This window comes from Triticum urartu, chromosome 5A, assembly GCF_056163025.1.
Source record: "Triticum urartu cultivar PI428250 chromosome 5A, HENAU_Tu73, whole genome shotgun sequence".
In the NCBI taxonomy this organism is placed as follows: Eukaryota; Viridiplantae; Streptophyta; class Magnoliopsida; order Poales; family Poaceae; genus Triticum; species Triticum urartu.
The window spans coordinates 160,920,328-160,935,343 of record NC_141877.1 but is presented as its reverse complement, the minus strand read 5'-3'; positions in this window follow the sequence as shown (position 1 = coordinate 160,935,343).

Here is a 15,016-nt window from a genome sequence, read left to right as displayed (position 1 = left end):
TCCGTTAGCGAAAGAAAACAAAACACTACTTAAAGGTACTGTAATGAACTCATTCTTTATTTATATTGGTGTTAAACCTACTGTATTCCAACTTCTCTATGGTTTATAAACTATTTTACTAACCATATATTCATCAAAATAAGCAAACAACACACGAAAAGCAGAATCTGTCAAAAACAGAACAGTATGTAGTAATCTGGATCAAACGTATACTTGTGGAACTCATAAAATTCTCAAATAAATTGCTGGACCTGAGGAATTTATCTATTAATCATCTGCAAAAAGAATTAACTAAATATCACTCTCCAAATAAAAATGGCAGCAATTGTCGTGAGCGCTAAAGTTTCTGTTTTTTACAGCATGATCAACAAGACTTTCCCCAAGTCTTCCCAAAGGTTCTACTCCCTCCGTTCCTAAATACTTGTCTTTCTAGACATTTCAAATGACTACTACATACGAATGTATGTAGACATATTTTAGAGTGTAGATTCATTCATTTTGCTCCGTATGTAGTCACTTGTTGAAATGCCTAGAAAGACAAGTATTTAGGAACGGAGGGAGTACTTGGCACAAAAACTAATTAAACACATAAAACCACATCGACACAGAGGATAGATGAATTATTTATTACTAAACAGGAGCAAAAAGCAAGAAACTAAAATAAAATTGGTTTGCCTCCCAACAAGCGCTATCGTTTAACGCCCCTAGCTAGGCATGATGATTTCAATGATGCTCACATAAAACATAAGAATTGAAACATAAAGAGAGCATCATGAAGAATGTGACTAGCACATTTAAGTCTAACATACTTCCTATGCATAGGGATTTTGTGAGCAAACAACTTGTGGGAACAAGAATCATCTTGCGTAGGAAGATAAAACAAGCATAACTTCAAAACTTTAAGCACATAGAGAGGAAACTTGATATTATTGCAATTCCTACAAGCATATATTCCTCCCTCATAATAATTTTCAGTAGCATCATGAATGAATTCAACAATATAACCAAACTTCTTCTCATGAATAATTTTTAGTAGCATCATGAATGAATTCAACAATATAATTTTCAGTAGCATATATTCCTCCCTCATAATATTCTCTTCATGGTCTACAAGCATAGAAAATTTACTACTCTCCACATAAGCAAACTTCTTCTCATGAATAATATTGGGAGCAAACTCAACAAAATAACTATCATGTGATTGAAAATTAAGATCAAGATGACAAGTTTCATGGTTATCATTATTCTTTAAAGCATACGTGTCATCACAATAATCATCATAGATAGGAGGCATGCTTTCATCATAATAAATTTGCACATCAAAGCTTGGGGGACAAAAAATATCATCTTCATCAAACATAGCTCCCCCAAGCTTGTGGCTTTGCATATCATTAGCATCATATATATTCAAGGAATTCATACTAAAAACATTGCAATCATGCTCATCATTCAAATATTTAGTGCCAAACATTCTAATGCATTCTTCTTCTAGCACTTGAGCACAATTATCGGAATCCTTATTCTCACGAAAGACGTTAAAAAGATGAAGCATATGAGGTAACCTTAATTCCATTTTTTGTAGTTTTCTTTTATAAACTAAACTAGTGATAAAACAAGAAACTAAAAGACTCGATTGTAAGATCTAAAGATATACCTTCAAGCACTCACCTCCCCGGCAACGGCGCCAGAAAAGAGCTTGATGTCTACTACACAACCTTCTTCTTGTAGACGGTGTTGCGCCTCCAAGTGCAGAGGTTTGTAGGACAGTAGCAAATTTCCCTCAAGTGGATGCCCTAAGGTTTATCAATTTGTAGGAGGCGTAGGATGAAGATGGTCTCTCTCAAGCCCTGCAACCAAATAACAAAGAGTCTCTTGTGTCCCCAACACACCCAATACAATGGTAAATTGTATAGGTGCACTAGTTCGGCGAAGAGATGGTGAAACAAGTGGTATATGGATAATAGATAAAGGTATTTGTAATCTGAAATAATAAAAATAGCAAGGTAGCAAGTGATAAAAGTGAGCGTAAACAGTATTGCAATGATAGGAAACAAGGCCTAGGGTTCATAGTTTCACTAGTGCAAGTCCTCTCAACAATACTAACATAATTGGAAAACATAACTATCCCTCAACTTGCAACAAAGAGTCACTCCAAAGTCACTAATAGCGGAGAACGAACGAAGAGATTATGGTAGGGTACGAAACCACCTCAAAGTTATTCTTTCCAATCAATCCATTGGGATATTCCTATAAGTGTCACAAACATCCCTAGAGTTCGTACTAGAATAACACCTTAAGACACAAATCAACCAAAACCCTAATTTCACCTAGATACTCCAATGTCACCTCAAGTATCCGTGGGTATGATTATACGATATGCATCACACAATCTCAGATTCATCTATTCAACCAACACATAGAACCTCAAAGAGTGCCCCAAAGTTTCTACCGGAGAATCACGATGAAAATGTGTGCCAACCCCTATGCATAGGTTCATGGGCGGAACCCGCAAGTTGATCACCAAAACATACATCAAGTTAATCACGTGATATCCCATTGTCACCACAGATATCCACGGCAAGACATACATCAAGTGTTCTCAAATCATTAAAGACTCAATCCGATAAGATAACTTCAAAGGGGAAACTCAATTCATTACAAGAGAGTAGAGGGGGGAAGAAACATCATAGGATCCAAATATAATAGCAAAGCCCACGATACATCAAGATCGTATCATCTCAAGAACACGAGAGAGAGAGAGAGAGATCAGAATTATGTTATGCGTATCCTTCACCAATTTAAATTGATGACAAACAACAGATTTGGCATACTACTTATTCTCGTAGAAAGGATTAAGATATATATAGCATAAACTTGAGAAGGTCTTGATGGAACCACCGGTGGGATTTGGAAACAACGAATGAATTGATATGATAACGAAGGAAGAGAAATCTTGAACAAACCACCATAAGAATTGAAAATGAAAGTAGCAGAGGAACAATTCACCGGGAAGAATTGGAAAACGAATGAAGATACTTGAGGGAATTTAGATACATGAGAATGAGTAGATCACGAGCTGATTAGAGAATACTTGAATTATGCACCAGTAAGATTTGGAGAATGAAAGCTGAAAGTTGGAATGAATAATTATGAGATGATGGGCTCTGGAGAATCAAACTGAAAAGATTCCTGAATTTTTCTAGATGGGTGAAAATATTTTTCAAAATCAAAAACAATTATGAGATGATGGCATAAAGCTAGCACCATGAATCTTTGGAAGAACGGGTAGGGATTTAAGAGGAACTCCTCTTTGGTCTTCAAAATCCAAGAATGACGACGACAAACACCACCACGAATTGTTTAGACACCCGCGAGAATCAAAAGCAAAGAGGTTGAGCCAACAATTAAAAGAATTTGAAAGATCATGGAGAAATACATATGACTGATGATAATTCATTCTTACGTCAAATTTTGAAAATAATTCGGGAATAGCTCTGGAAAAATTTGAAGAGTCAGGTAAGATCCTGGGAAAAGACTTGTGGGTTAGGGCCCACTCAAAAGAAACACCATTGAAATGATTAATTGAAAAGGAGATTGCGCCGGTTGAAATAAATGGCTTGAATGAGGTAACAACCACGAAATAACTTGAATGGATTAAGCATGGAAACATGAATCTTCCGAGATATCTTCAACACTCCAGAACAAATAAATAGCGAGAAATGAATGATTAAGAGGTGCAATGGCATGAGAAAGCATTTGAAACGTAGGAAATGGTATGATCAACCTTGAAAGCTTGAATTGAATCCACCGGAGAAGAAAAAGAATGAAGAATGATGAACTTGAAGCTCCCTTAGCATCTTCATAAGAATCACCGGGTAAAACATTGAAAGAAAAGACCGAAGAGACTTCTCACAAATAAAAGGATACATGATTAAGAAATCTGAATCCTTGAAGAAAAAGGGTGGGAGGGTGGGAAAACAAAGGCAACTTGGGTAGATGGAATGGATACCGTTGAGAAAACTAAGAATTGATCTTGCGGATGGGAAAAATGATGGGATCACCTCGAAGAGAAACGCACCGGTTGGAAATAGAATTGAGATGACAATCTCGATAAATAAGAAGGGTTAGTATTCACATAGGAATATGAGAACACCGCTTTGGAACGGTATGGAATCAACACTTGACATAGAAGCAACTTGAATACCACAACTGAAAACAAAACAAAGGATTGGCTTGTAAAATAAGCCAGAAATGAACATATGATAGAGATTTCGTCCGAAATTTTTTGGTGGGGCCCACACGGGCTCGATCGTACAGCACCATCAAGTACAAGGTAGTGCACATGACATACGAAGTGTCCCCGAGTCAGCATAGCCAAGGACTCTTTAAGACACAACGAGACCATTGTAAAACCAACCGTGGATAGACGGACCACTAGACGTTGAACCCCAATCTCATATCATCTATTTGTCAGAAAGATATCCTAGGAACTACTTGAATTCTCAGTTATAAACTACCAAAACTTTCTGGTTAAGAAATCTGGTGTTGGGGATACAGGGAGGCACAATATATATCACACAACTAACAAGCCCTACGCTCCAACTGTATCCATCCGTCAACACATAACCAAGAAAACTCCGGAAATCGTGTACCTCAACCTTCGAAAAGCATCCGTTATACAAGCTATGGAAATACTCCCGAACTCCCGCTCCAGTACTGGGTGGCATCGAGGTTATCTCACCAACAACTTCATAAAAGAGATTTTCGATGTCGGTGAACTCAGGTATTCCAGAACTACAACGATAAAATTGTGACGACAACAACTCGGAGTTCAACTCAACTCGCCTGGACACTGCCACAACCCCTAAATGTCAGGAGGCACCAAGAACAATGTACTCGTCACAAGAATATCGTAATGATTCCAAGATACCCGCGTGATCCTAAAAAAATTAGTGAAAATTGAGGAGAGGAAAGTCAAAACATCTGTGTCAGGAGGCCTCACCAGAGCGACGAAGGGACTGAAGAGTAAAAAGAATCCTACTATCCGATATATATAATCCTTAGACTCAAAACATTTTGTTCTAGACTAAACAACGTCAGTGATTCGATCAAGCAGGGGGCTCCTAAGTCGGGGATGGCTCTGATTACCAACTTGTAACGCCCACGATGCGGTTCTATCTCCCACGTGTCGAGGCACGACTTAGAGGCATAACCACATGGTGATTTTGATGCAAGAGGGGTAATCTTCACACAATCCCATGTACTAAAAACAAAAGTGATAAAGAGTTGGCTTACAATCGCCACTTCACATAAATAACAAGTTTAAACATACATCATCCAGAATACAAACAAGGTCCGACTACGGAACCAAAATAAAAGAAGACCACCCCAAATGCTAGATCCCCGATCGTCCCAACTGGGCACCACTACTGATCAACCGGAAAAGACACATAACAATGACCAAGATCTTCATCGAGCTCCCACTTGAGCTCGGTTGCATCACCTGCACTGGTATCATCGCACCTGCAACTATTTGGAAGTATCCGTGAGTCACAAGGACTCAGCAATCTCACACCCGCAAGATCAAGACTATTTAAGCTTATGCGTAGGATAATGTAGTGAGGTGGAGCTGCAACAAGCGCTAAGAAAAAGGTGGCCAACATATGCAAATAAGAGTAAGAAGAGAAGCTACGCAATGGCCGTGAAGCTAGAATTGATTAATAAGTGATCCTGAAACTACTTATGTTCACACATAACACAAGACCGTGTTCACTTCCCGGACACTACCGAAAAGAGACCATCACGGCTACACACGCAGTTGATGCATTTTAATTAAGTCAAGTGTCAAGTTCTCTACAACCGGATATTAACAAATTCCCATCTGCCACATAACCGCGGGCACGACTCTCGAAAGTTTAAACGCTGCAGGGGTGTCCCAACATAGCCCATCACAAGCTCTCATGGTCAACGAAGGATATTCCTTCTCCCGGAAAGACCCGATCAGTCTCGGAATCCCGGTTACAAGACATTTTGACAATGGTAAAACAAGACCAGCAAGACCGCCCGAATTTGCCGACAAATCCCGATAGGAGCTGCACATATCTCGTCCTCAGGGCACACCAGATGAACACTATGTACGGCAACCGAAGATACCCCAAGTTGCCTAGGGGGTGGCACCGCAAGTGGCTCTGTTTTGGACCAACACTAAGAGGAGCACTGGCACGGGGGGTTAAAATAAAGATGACCCTCGGGTCTGCAGAACCCAAGGGAATAGGCTCAGGTAGGAAAATGTAAAACCAAGGTCGGGCCTTGCTGAACGTGTTTTATGCAAAGCGAACTGTCAAGGGGGTCCCATAACCCCAACCGCATAAGGAACGCAAAATCAAGGAACATAACACCAGTATGACGAAAACTAGGGCGGCAAGAGTGGAACAAAACACCAGGCATAAGGCCAAGCCTTCCACCCTTTAACAAGTATATAGATGCATTAATTAAATAAGAGATATTGTGATATCCCAACATAATCATGTTCCAACATGGAGCAATCTCAACTTCACCTGCAACTAGCAACGCTATAGGAGGGGCTGAGCAAAAGCGGTAACATAGCCAAACAACGGTTTGCTAGGAAGGTGGGTTAGAGGCTTGACATGGCAATATGGGAGGCGAGATAAACAAGTGGTAGGTAGCGCAACATAGCGATAGAGCGAACAACTAGCAAGCAAAGATAGAAGTGATATCGATGGTATGGTCATCTTGCCTGAGATCCCTTAAGGAAGAAGAACGAGTCCATGAAGAAGAAAAATGGACGTAGTCGAACGGATCCTCACAAATGTAACGTAACCGAAACTATCAAGAAGAAGCACACCGGAAAGAAGCAAACAACATGGTAAACCAACAAGCATAATCATGGCATGAGCGTGTCATGCAAGATGGTGGGGTGATCCTAGTAACTGGGTTCCCATGGGTTAGCGACAAACGAGGAGGACCGAGCAAGCAACAAATCGGACACAGTGCAAACAAAGGGTGCATCTCATACAACACTTCACATGCTTACGGTCCACAGGCATCGTTCTAGTGGTTGTACCTTCGAAGCGTGCGTTTTGGGGCGGACGGGTTCAATGCGGTGTTGGGGAAGTAGACGTTCTCAGGATGGTCATAGTGGAAGTAGTGGTACACATTTCGAAGAGGAACTTGATGGATTCGAATCCCTTCGGGGTTGTAGTGGTACTTGGCGGTCTCGGCGACGGTAGTCGTACATGTCCGGAGAAGAACTTGTCGTCTCCAAGTCGTCGAACTTGGCTTATCCTAAGGGTACTTGGTGGATCCACGTAGTCGTACACGGGTCATCGTCAGAAGTAGTCATTCACGTGGCGACAGTATTGGAAGTAGGGGTACACGGGTCGTAGTGGAAGTAGTCATTCTCGCGATGGTCTTGTCGGATCCATGGCGAGGGTAGAAGTACTCGCGATCTTGGCGACAGTAGTTGTGCATGTCGGCGGTGTTGACACCTGATTTTGGCAAGACATAGATTGCAGTGAAGATGGGCTCGAGTGAACAGGTTTTCAGCATGAAAAGATTCACGTCGCCGAGTGGAACAACTTTGATGTTTCGGTTATATTCATTCGACCTTATCTTACGGACCGAAACTATACTCCGAGTGTCATAATTCAATGTTTCGAGTGGTTTTTGGCCAATCACGTCTTCAAGATGACCTCAGATGAAGGAGCACTCTTAATAAATTGTCTTCGTTTCGTCGAGCCAATCGATTTTGATATATAAATCATCTCAATCCGAGTTCATATGCAAAAGTTAGAGGCAATACACTGCAGACCAAACCTCAACGGAAATATGGCGCGAGGTGCTAGACACTTGTCTGATAGGTTGCGTGAGTAATTCGGCCATCAAGGCGGCCTTGAATCGAAAACCTTCAACACTAAAAATTTTTGTCTCGTCGAGCCGATCGTTTTTCATATAAAATTTGTCTCAATCCGAGACCGTATGCAACCTGGAGAGGCAAATCAAGATCAGGCTGTGTTTTCAGTCGGGAAATCCAAGTGAAAAGTTTACCATCCGAGTGAAAACCTACCGATCGAGTAAAAGGTCGAGTGAAAACTTATCGATCGAGTAAAAGATTGGCTTCCGAGTGAAAATATAGTAATCCGAGTGAAATTATCATCCGAGTGAAGTTATTCCGAGTGAAAAGATTACCGTCGGAATGAAAACTTGACGTTCGAGTAAGATATTGCCTTCCGAGTGAAATATAGTCATCCGAGTGAAAGATTGTCTTCCGAGTGAAATTATAGTTATCCGAGTGAAAGATTGTCTTCCGAGTGAAAGACTCTAGCATCCGAGTGGAAAGGTCCAGTCAGACGAAAAACTCTAATATCCGAGTGGATGAGCTCGGATCCGAGTGAAACTGAAGATGTGCCCGAAAGGTAATCCAGATGACGTCAGATGGAAAAGTGATCAACACGGAAGTTGTGCGCATCATCAAAACGGTGAACTTTGGTTTTGGAGTCATTATCATCTGAGATAGTATACAGCCTGTAAGTTCACTAAGATACTCGGACAATCCAGTCTGTTACATGACCGAGTCCGACTGGATATTAAAGATGGCTTCATAGAATATTCAAGACGGTCTTATTTGGAAAAGTGTTCAACATAAGAATTGTTCGTCTCATCGAGGCGCACAAGTTTCATATTTGGGCCGTCTTGATCGGAGTTCATATGCAAGCTCGGCAGCCCGCGCGCAAGGAAGAAGACAGAAGTTGGGCCAGATTCAGACTGAATCCGAGTTGGAGTAGAATTAGGACTCTAGGACGTGAATTGATGTAATTTTTTGTAAGGAAAGCCTAGATGAGTCCTTTGCTTGTATGGGAAGTCCAGCCTCCTCTTATATATGTTGGGGGTGATGGCCGATTGAACAACACCAATCGAATCAATCAATCTATTACACTTTTGTGTTCATCTATCTTTATCCCCTACCCTTGTATATTTCTTTCTCGTTATTTGTTCGTTCTTCGCGGTGGAGGGCAACGATCCACGAGGATCTAGGGGCGAGCGAATCGACCTAGGGCAGCCCATAGCCGATGCACTCCCTAATAGGGTCCCTCCCGGGTGTGTGGGGTTTCGGGTCTTCAAAAGCGCCCGCTGACTGTCTTGCGTATCACGCTGTCGGTCGGGTCTCCTTCGACGTGAGCTGTGGTGTATCACCCCCAGCGTCGAGGGTACACGTGACATGTTCGTGTGTCAACACACTTTTTGGCGACTCCACTGGGGACGAAGCTTTGAACAGTCTCCATCCTGTTCTTGCTACGAGGAGAGCGTCATTGAGCGGCTGCAATCTACAACGGTAACATGTATCATCAATCTCCTTACGTAGATGCAAATATCCATTATGTTGATGTTGCTAGATCTTTCAATGGACATGTCATGTCAGCTAACCCTAACGAGCAAAGGCTGACTAGTTATTCCGTTGGAGAAACTTGGAATTTACATAATCGCGACATGCAACTTATGAATCTGAACTTTCGTGCATCGACAACATCTTTCAATATGCCAATGAACAACACAATTTGTTCGAGTGATCAATATATGACACCTCATGTGCAGGAGGGCATCTCACAGTTTTATCCATCGGCAGCCAACTCACAATATGCGGGTTTATCCCCAAACATGCCGATGAATGAGGCAATCGGCCATGCTTCCATTAGCTATTTGGCCGGTTATCCTCAGTCATCATATAATACACCTCATGATATTAATTGTTCAGCATCATATGCAACTAAAATTATTCATGACTCGGATCACTTTTATGGCCGAGTGAATGGAGATTCTACAGGAGTGTATGTGTCTAATATTGCAGGAGATGAGGTGACTTTGGCTGCGTTAAAAAGCTTAGCGCAAAATAAGAAGATTACCACTCTTTGCCTTGAGCAACATGATAAAGGTTTGGTTCCTGATTATGAGGCAATAAAAGCTAGGGTTTTGAAAGAAGATGAAGTGTTACCGATTGATCAAATTGGCATGAGAAAATATTCAACAACAGTGCACATGTCTTCACCTATCATTGCAGCATGTTATACACCCCCTATATAATCGCAAAATTTCGGCAACATCAATTCATTGCCGAAAGATCATAAAAGTATTGGGGGCAAGCTGATCCAAGCAGGGCTGAGTTTAAAGAAAAACATGTGTCCCAAGTGGACAAGATCAAGCCAAAGCTCACAGGGAATAGCGTCAACGAATTTACTATGCCAACTCTTGAGGAATTACCAGCAGAATATCGACATGCTTATGAAGCACTCAAGAAGAAACGTGGAGTGGAATATTTGCAAGAATACGTCAAGTGCCTTCCTCCATGTAGCAACCATGTTGGCTCCTTTACAATTTTGGGGCAAGATAAAAAAGAAGCTTTGCAAGAAAATCGTCAAGAAAGGGTTCACTCGGCTAATACAGTTGATTCGGTTGAAACTGAGTCAAATATGACTAAGTCGTCTATAGCTAAGTTGAACAGTTCCTTTTGTGACAAGACAATGGTGGATTCAATTGAAACCAAATTGACCACTGAGACGTTTAAGGCCGAGTGCGTTGCATCGAGCCAGCCGAGTGAATCGTGTCAGCCGAGTGCATCATTCCAGACGAGTGCATCACCGGCTAAAGCCACTAGAGCCGAGTGCATCAAGCCAGTTATTGCTATGTGTACCAAAATAGAAGATGCAAGCTTCACCGAGAAAAAGAACGGTAAACGCAATAAATTGGTCGTGCTCGATTTTTCTGGATGTGAGGGAGCTTACATGCTGCCCTATGAGTTCCGTGCCAAAGAAATTGATGAGCATCAAGAGCAAAGTTATATGGCCAAACAACGTTTGACTAGTGACGAAGACCAAGAACCAGAGCGTGCAGCTGAACGAAGTATAGCTGACGAAGAGCGGCCGAGTGGAATCCATTCGGGTAATCCGAGTGAAATCTACTCGGGAAATCCAAGTCAAATCTATTCAGGCAATCCGAGTGATGAGGCACGAGATCCAGAAAAAGAGGAAGATGCATTCGAGAATTATTCAGAAGTGGAGCAAGGTATTGTTCCAGTGGTGCAACCATCTTCTCGTTCCAACGACTTCACGAAGGTACACCTAGCCGAGAGTTTACTCTGTTTTCGATTCGGTCAAAATCATATTGTTGATGCACCCGTTAGTAAGATTCTAATTAATTTTGAAAGACCGATCGAGATGAGTAATCTGTTTGTTTCGAATTATCTTGTTACTAATCATGCTGATCAACACATGACACCATTCATAGAGGCTAATAGTGACAACTTATCGCAACCAAAGTTGTTCCCGTCATGCCGACTGAACTTTATATTCATATGGGCAACTTTGTTTGTTTCATGCCTGGCTAACATTTGGTCTCAGATGAGACGTATATTCTGTAATTATTTTGGTTGCAGGAGTATAAAGCCAGGTTCAAAGTTCTCCAGGATAGCCGATTCAAGAGCATCGGGAAAGGAGGACGAAAATCAATGCATAGACGAGTCGGATGATGTTAAACTGACACCGCTCGGTTGTTTCGTATCGAAGCCGGTATCACAATATCGGTTAATGGACCAGGAGTGTACGTCCAGTGCAGTCATAGTGGATCACATCATCGGTACATCGCTGACTAATCTTATTATTATAATTGATCACGATGCCGAGCCGTCAAGACAAGAGCCAACGCAATGTTCGTTCAAGCAAAATGTCAAATATTGCAACATGATCTATCAAGTCAAGCAATCGGACAAGATAGGACGATTGGAGTTTGTTGAGGCACGATCATTTGGACAGTCGGATCATTTTGACGACCATCAAATGTTGACTCGGCTATCTTCAGCCGATTTATCTAAAAGTGGACATGTACACGTCAATGATGATGGGGTCATGTCTTCCAGCAAGGACATTGTTAAAAAGTGCATCAAGAACAATCTTGAAGACGGAAATTCCATCAAAGCTACAATGATAACATCTAGCACTGGGGGCAACAAGAGAATTCAAAGACCGGTGCACGCACAACCAAAGAAAGCAAATGCCATGGTAAGCACAAAAGCAAAAAACCGAAAGTCACTTTCGCGCAGTTATTAGAAAAGTACCAAAATATAAGTGAGGCAAAGAGTGCTTATCGGCCGAGTGAAGCAAAAGCATCGAAGTCACCCCCAAGGCATAAATCTGAAGACTTGGATTGGCAAAGGAAGACGTTGAGCAAGAAGACTTCATATCCTGCTTTTGGTCCGCCAATGCCAATGTCGTGGATGCCTCCCTACTCTCATGTAAATCCATATCCATCATGGGGCATGTATGATACAAGGGAAAATTATCCATCTTATTTTAGATCATCTCGCCAACATTATGCAGGTCCAAAAAGATCAACATTTGATGCACAATCGCATGTCAAAGACCGTTTCAATCATAAAGAATAAGTCCAGAGCTCAAGGAACAAGAAAGAGGTGGTCAAGCAAGTGTACCAGGTCAAGAAAGATGGTCATAAGTGTGCTACTTTAGATTTGTTCTCAAATGACAAAGAGCCAGTTAAAGTATTGACATTGGCTACAAAAGGCAACGAGGCAAGTCAATCAAGTGCCAAATCTGAAGGGAATAAGTTGAGAGTGCACAAGGCCAAAAAAGAGTTGGCATTGGTTGAAACAAAATCACAGCCGATGTGCTCACTCGACTTAGCACATTGGCAGGAGAAGGAATTACAAAGACATACTGCACATGAGTTGAGAAAGAAGAACATGGCATGGGTTCCCAAGAGGAGCAGTCAAAATAGAAATGATGTCCGACCTTCTATTGCAACAAGTGTTAAAAAGGTGAAGAAAGAAAAGGATGGCCGCAAGAGTGTTATTTCAGACCCGACTCCAAATGACAAAAAGCCAGCCGGGCCTATGTTGGTTGCTAAGGACAAGAAAGTGAAGCAAGTAAAATTCAAGGATCCAATAGTCAAGTTTGGACAGGCCAAGCCAGAGATGCCCAAAGTCAGGAAGAATTTGCCAGTGCATAAACCAAAGTCCCAGCCGGGACGCCCACTCGGCTTACCATATTCGCAACAGAAGAAGCTAAAACGTCTTAGGGACAAAGAGTTGGAGAAGAGGAACATGGCCTGGGTTCCTAAGGGAAATCCTCGAGTCAAGAGCGGCATCACATCTCCTGTTGCGAAGCCAGCAGAAATAAGGGAGTACAAGTGTAAAGCCCGTAGGCGAGGACGACAATTTTCATATAGGAGACTCCAGGAGGTGTCTCATCCATATTCTTCAATCGTACCATCAAAATCAACGCTATGGAATTTATCCTCAGCCGAAACATCTGACTTATTTCGGCTATTCACACTTTGGTGGACGGACTCCCGAGCACTTTTGAGATAAGAATGCATGGCCGATATTTGCATATCGTCCTCAGAATTCATTGTGTTGACAAACCCGACATCTGGCTAACAGTGCTCACCATGGTTGATTTCCTACTCCTGTAGCCGATGCTTAGTGTTTGCCAATACTGGCGAGGCCGACTTAATTATTGAGTCGACCACCAATCAAGGGTCTAGTGCATAAAAGAGCCCCGACTCCAAATGTTATTTATTTGCAGGATCCAAATCAGGAGACACACGTTGTTCGGCGGAGGCTTGATGGTGTACTTTGATAACGAGTTGAGTCGCCGAACAGTTGACGGTATTCCTTTGAGGTGCATGGTCATAATCGTTCGGCAACCGTCTTCGTGGAAGGGTTCTAATATTCCCAGGGAATGCCTGGACAAATGCAAGGTCTGGATTGACATAAGAAACTCATGTGGAAGCCTTTATGACATCCAATTGTTTTTTTCAGACAACTATTATCCAAGAGGCTCTACCGAAGAAGCAACAAACATGAGCATATGGATGATTAAAATTATCATACTCAACATGCACAGCCGATGGAGTGTTGACATCATGCTTAAAAATTACCCTAAGCAAGGTATTTTCTGGCACGCAAGCTCTGCCAGAAAACAGGGGGGCATGTGTTGACACCTGATTTTGGCAAGATATAGATTGCAATGAAGATGGTCTCGAGTGAACTGGTTTTCAGCATGAAAAGATTCACGTCGCTGAGTGGAACAACTTTGATGTTTCGGTTATATTCATTCGACCTTATCTTACGGACCGAAGCTATACTCTGAGTGTCATAATTCAATGTTTCGACTGGTTTTTGGCCAATCACGTCTTCAAGATGACCTCAGATGAAGGAGCACTCTTAAGGAATTGTCTTCGTTTCGTCGAGCCAATCGATTTTGATATATAAATTATCTCAATCCGAGTTCATATGCAAAAGTTAGAGGCAATACACTGCAGACCGAACCTCAACGGAAATATGGCACGAGGTGCTAGACACTTCTCTGATAGGTTGCGTGAGTAATTCGGCCATCAAGGCGGCCTTGAATCGAAAAACCTTCAACAAGAAAAAGTTTTGTCTCGTCGAGCCGATCATTTTTCATATAAAATTTGTCTCAATCCGAGACCGTATGCAACCTGGAGAGGCAAATCAAGATCAGGCTATGTTTTCAGTCGGGAAATCCGAGTGAAAAGTTTACCATCCGAGTGAAAACCTACCGATCGAGTAAAAGGTCGAGTGAAAACTTAACGATCGAGTAAAAGATTGGCTTCCGAGTGAAACTATATTAATCCGAGTGAAATTATCATCCGAGTGAAGTTATTCCGAGTGAAAAGATTACCGTCGGAATGAAAACTTGACGTTCGAGTAAGATATTGCCTTCCGAGTGAAATATAGTCATCCGAGTGAAAGATTGTCTTTCGAGTGAAATTATAGTCATCCGAGTGAAAGATTGTCTTCCGAGTGAAAGACTCTAACATCCAAGTGAAAAGGTCCAGTCGGACGAAAAACTCTAATATCCTAGTGGATAAGCTCGGATCCGAGTGAAACTGAAGATGTGCCCGAAAGGTAATCCAGATGACCTCGGATGGAAAAGTGATCAACACGGAAGTTGTGCGCATCGTCAAA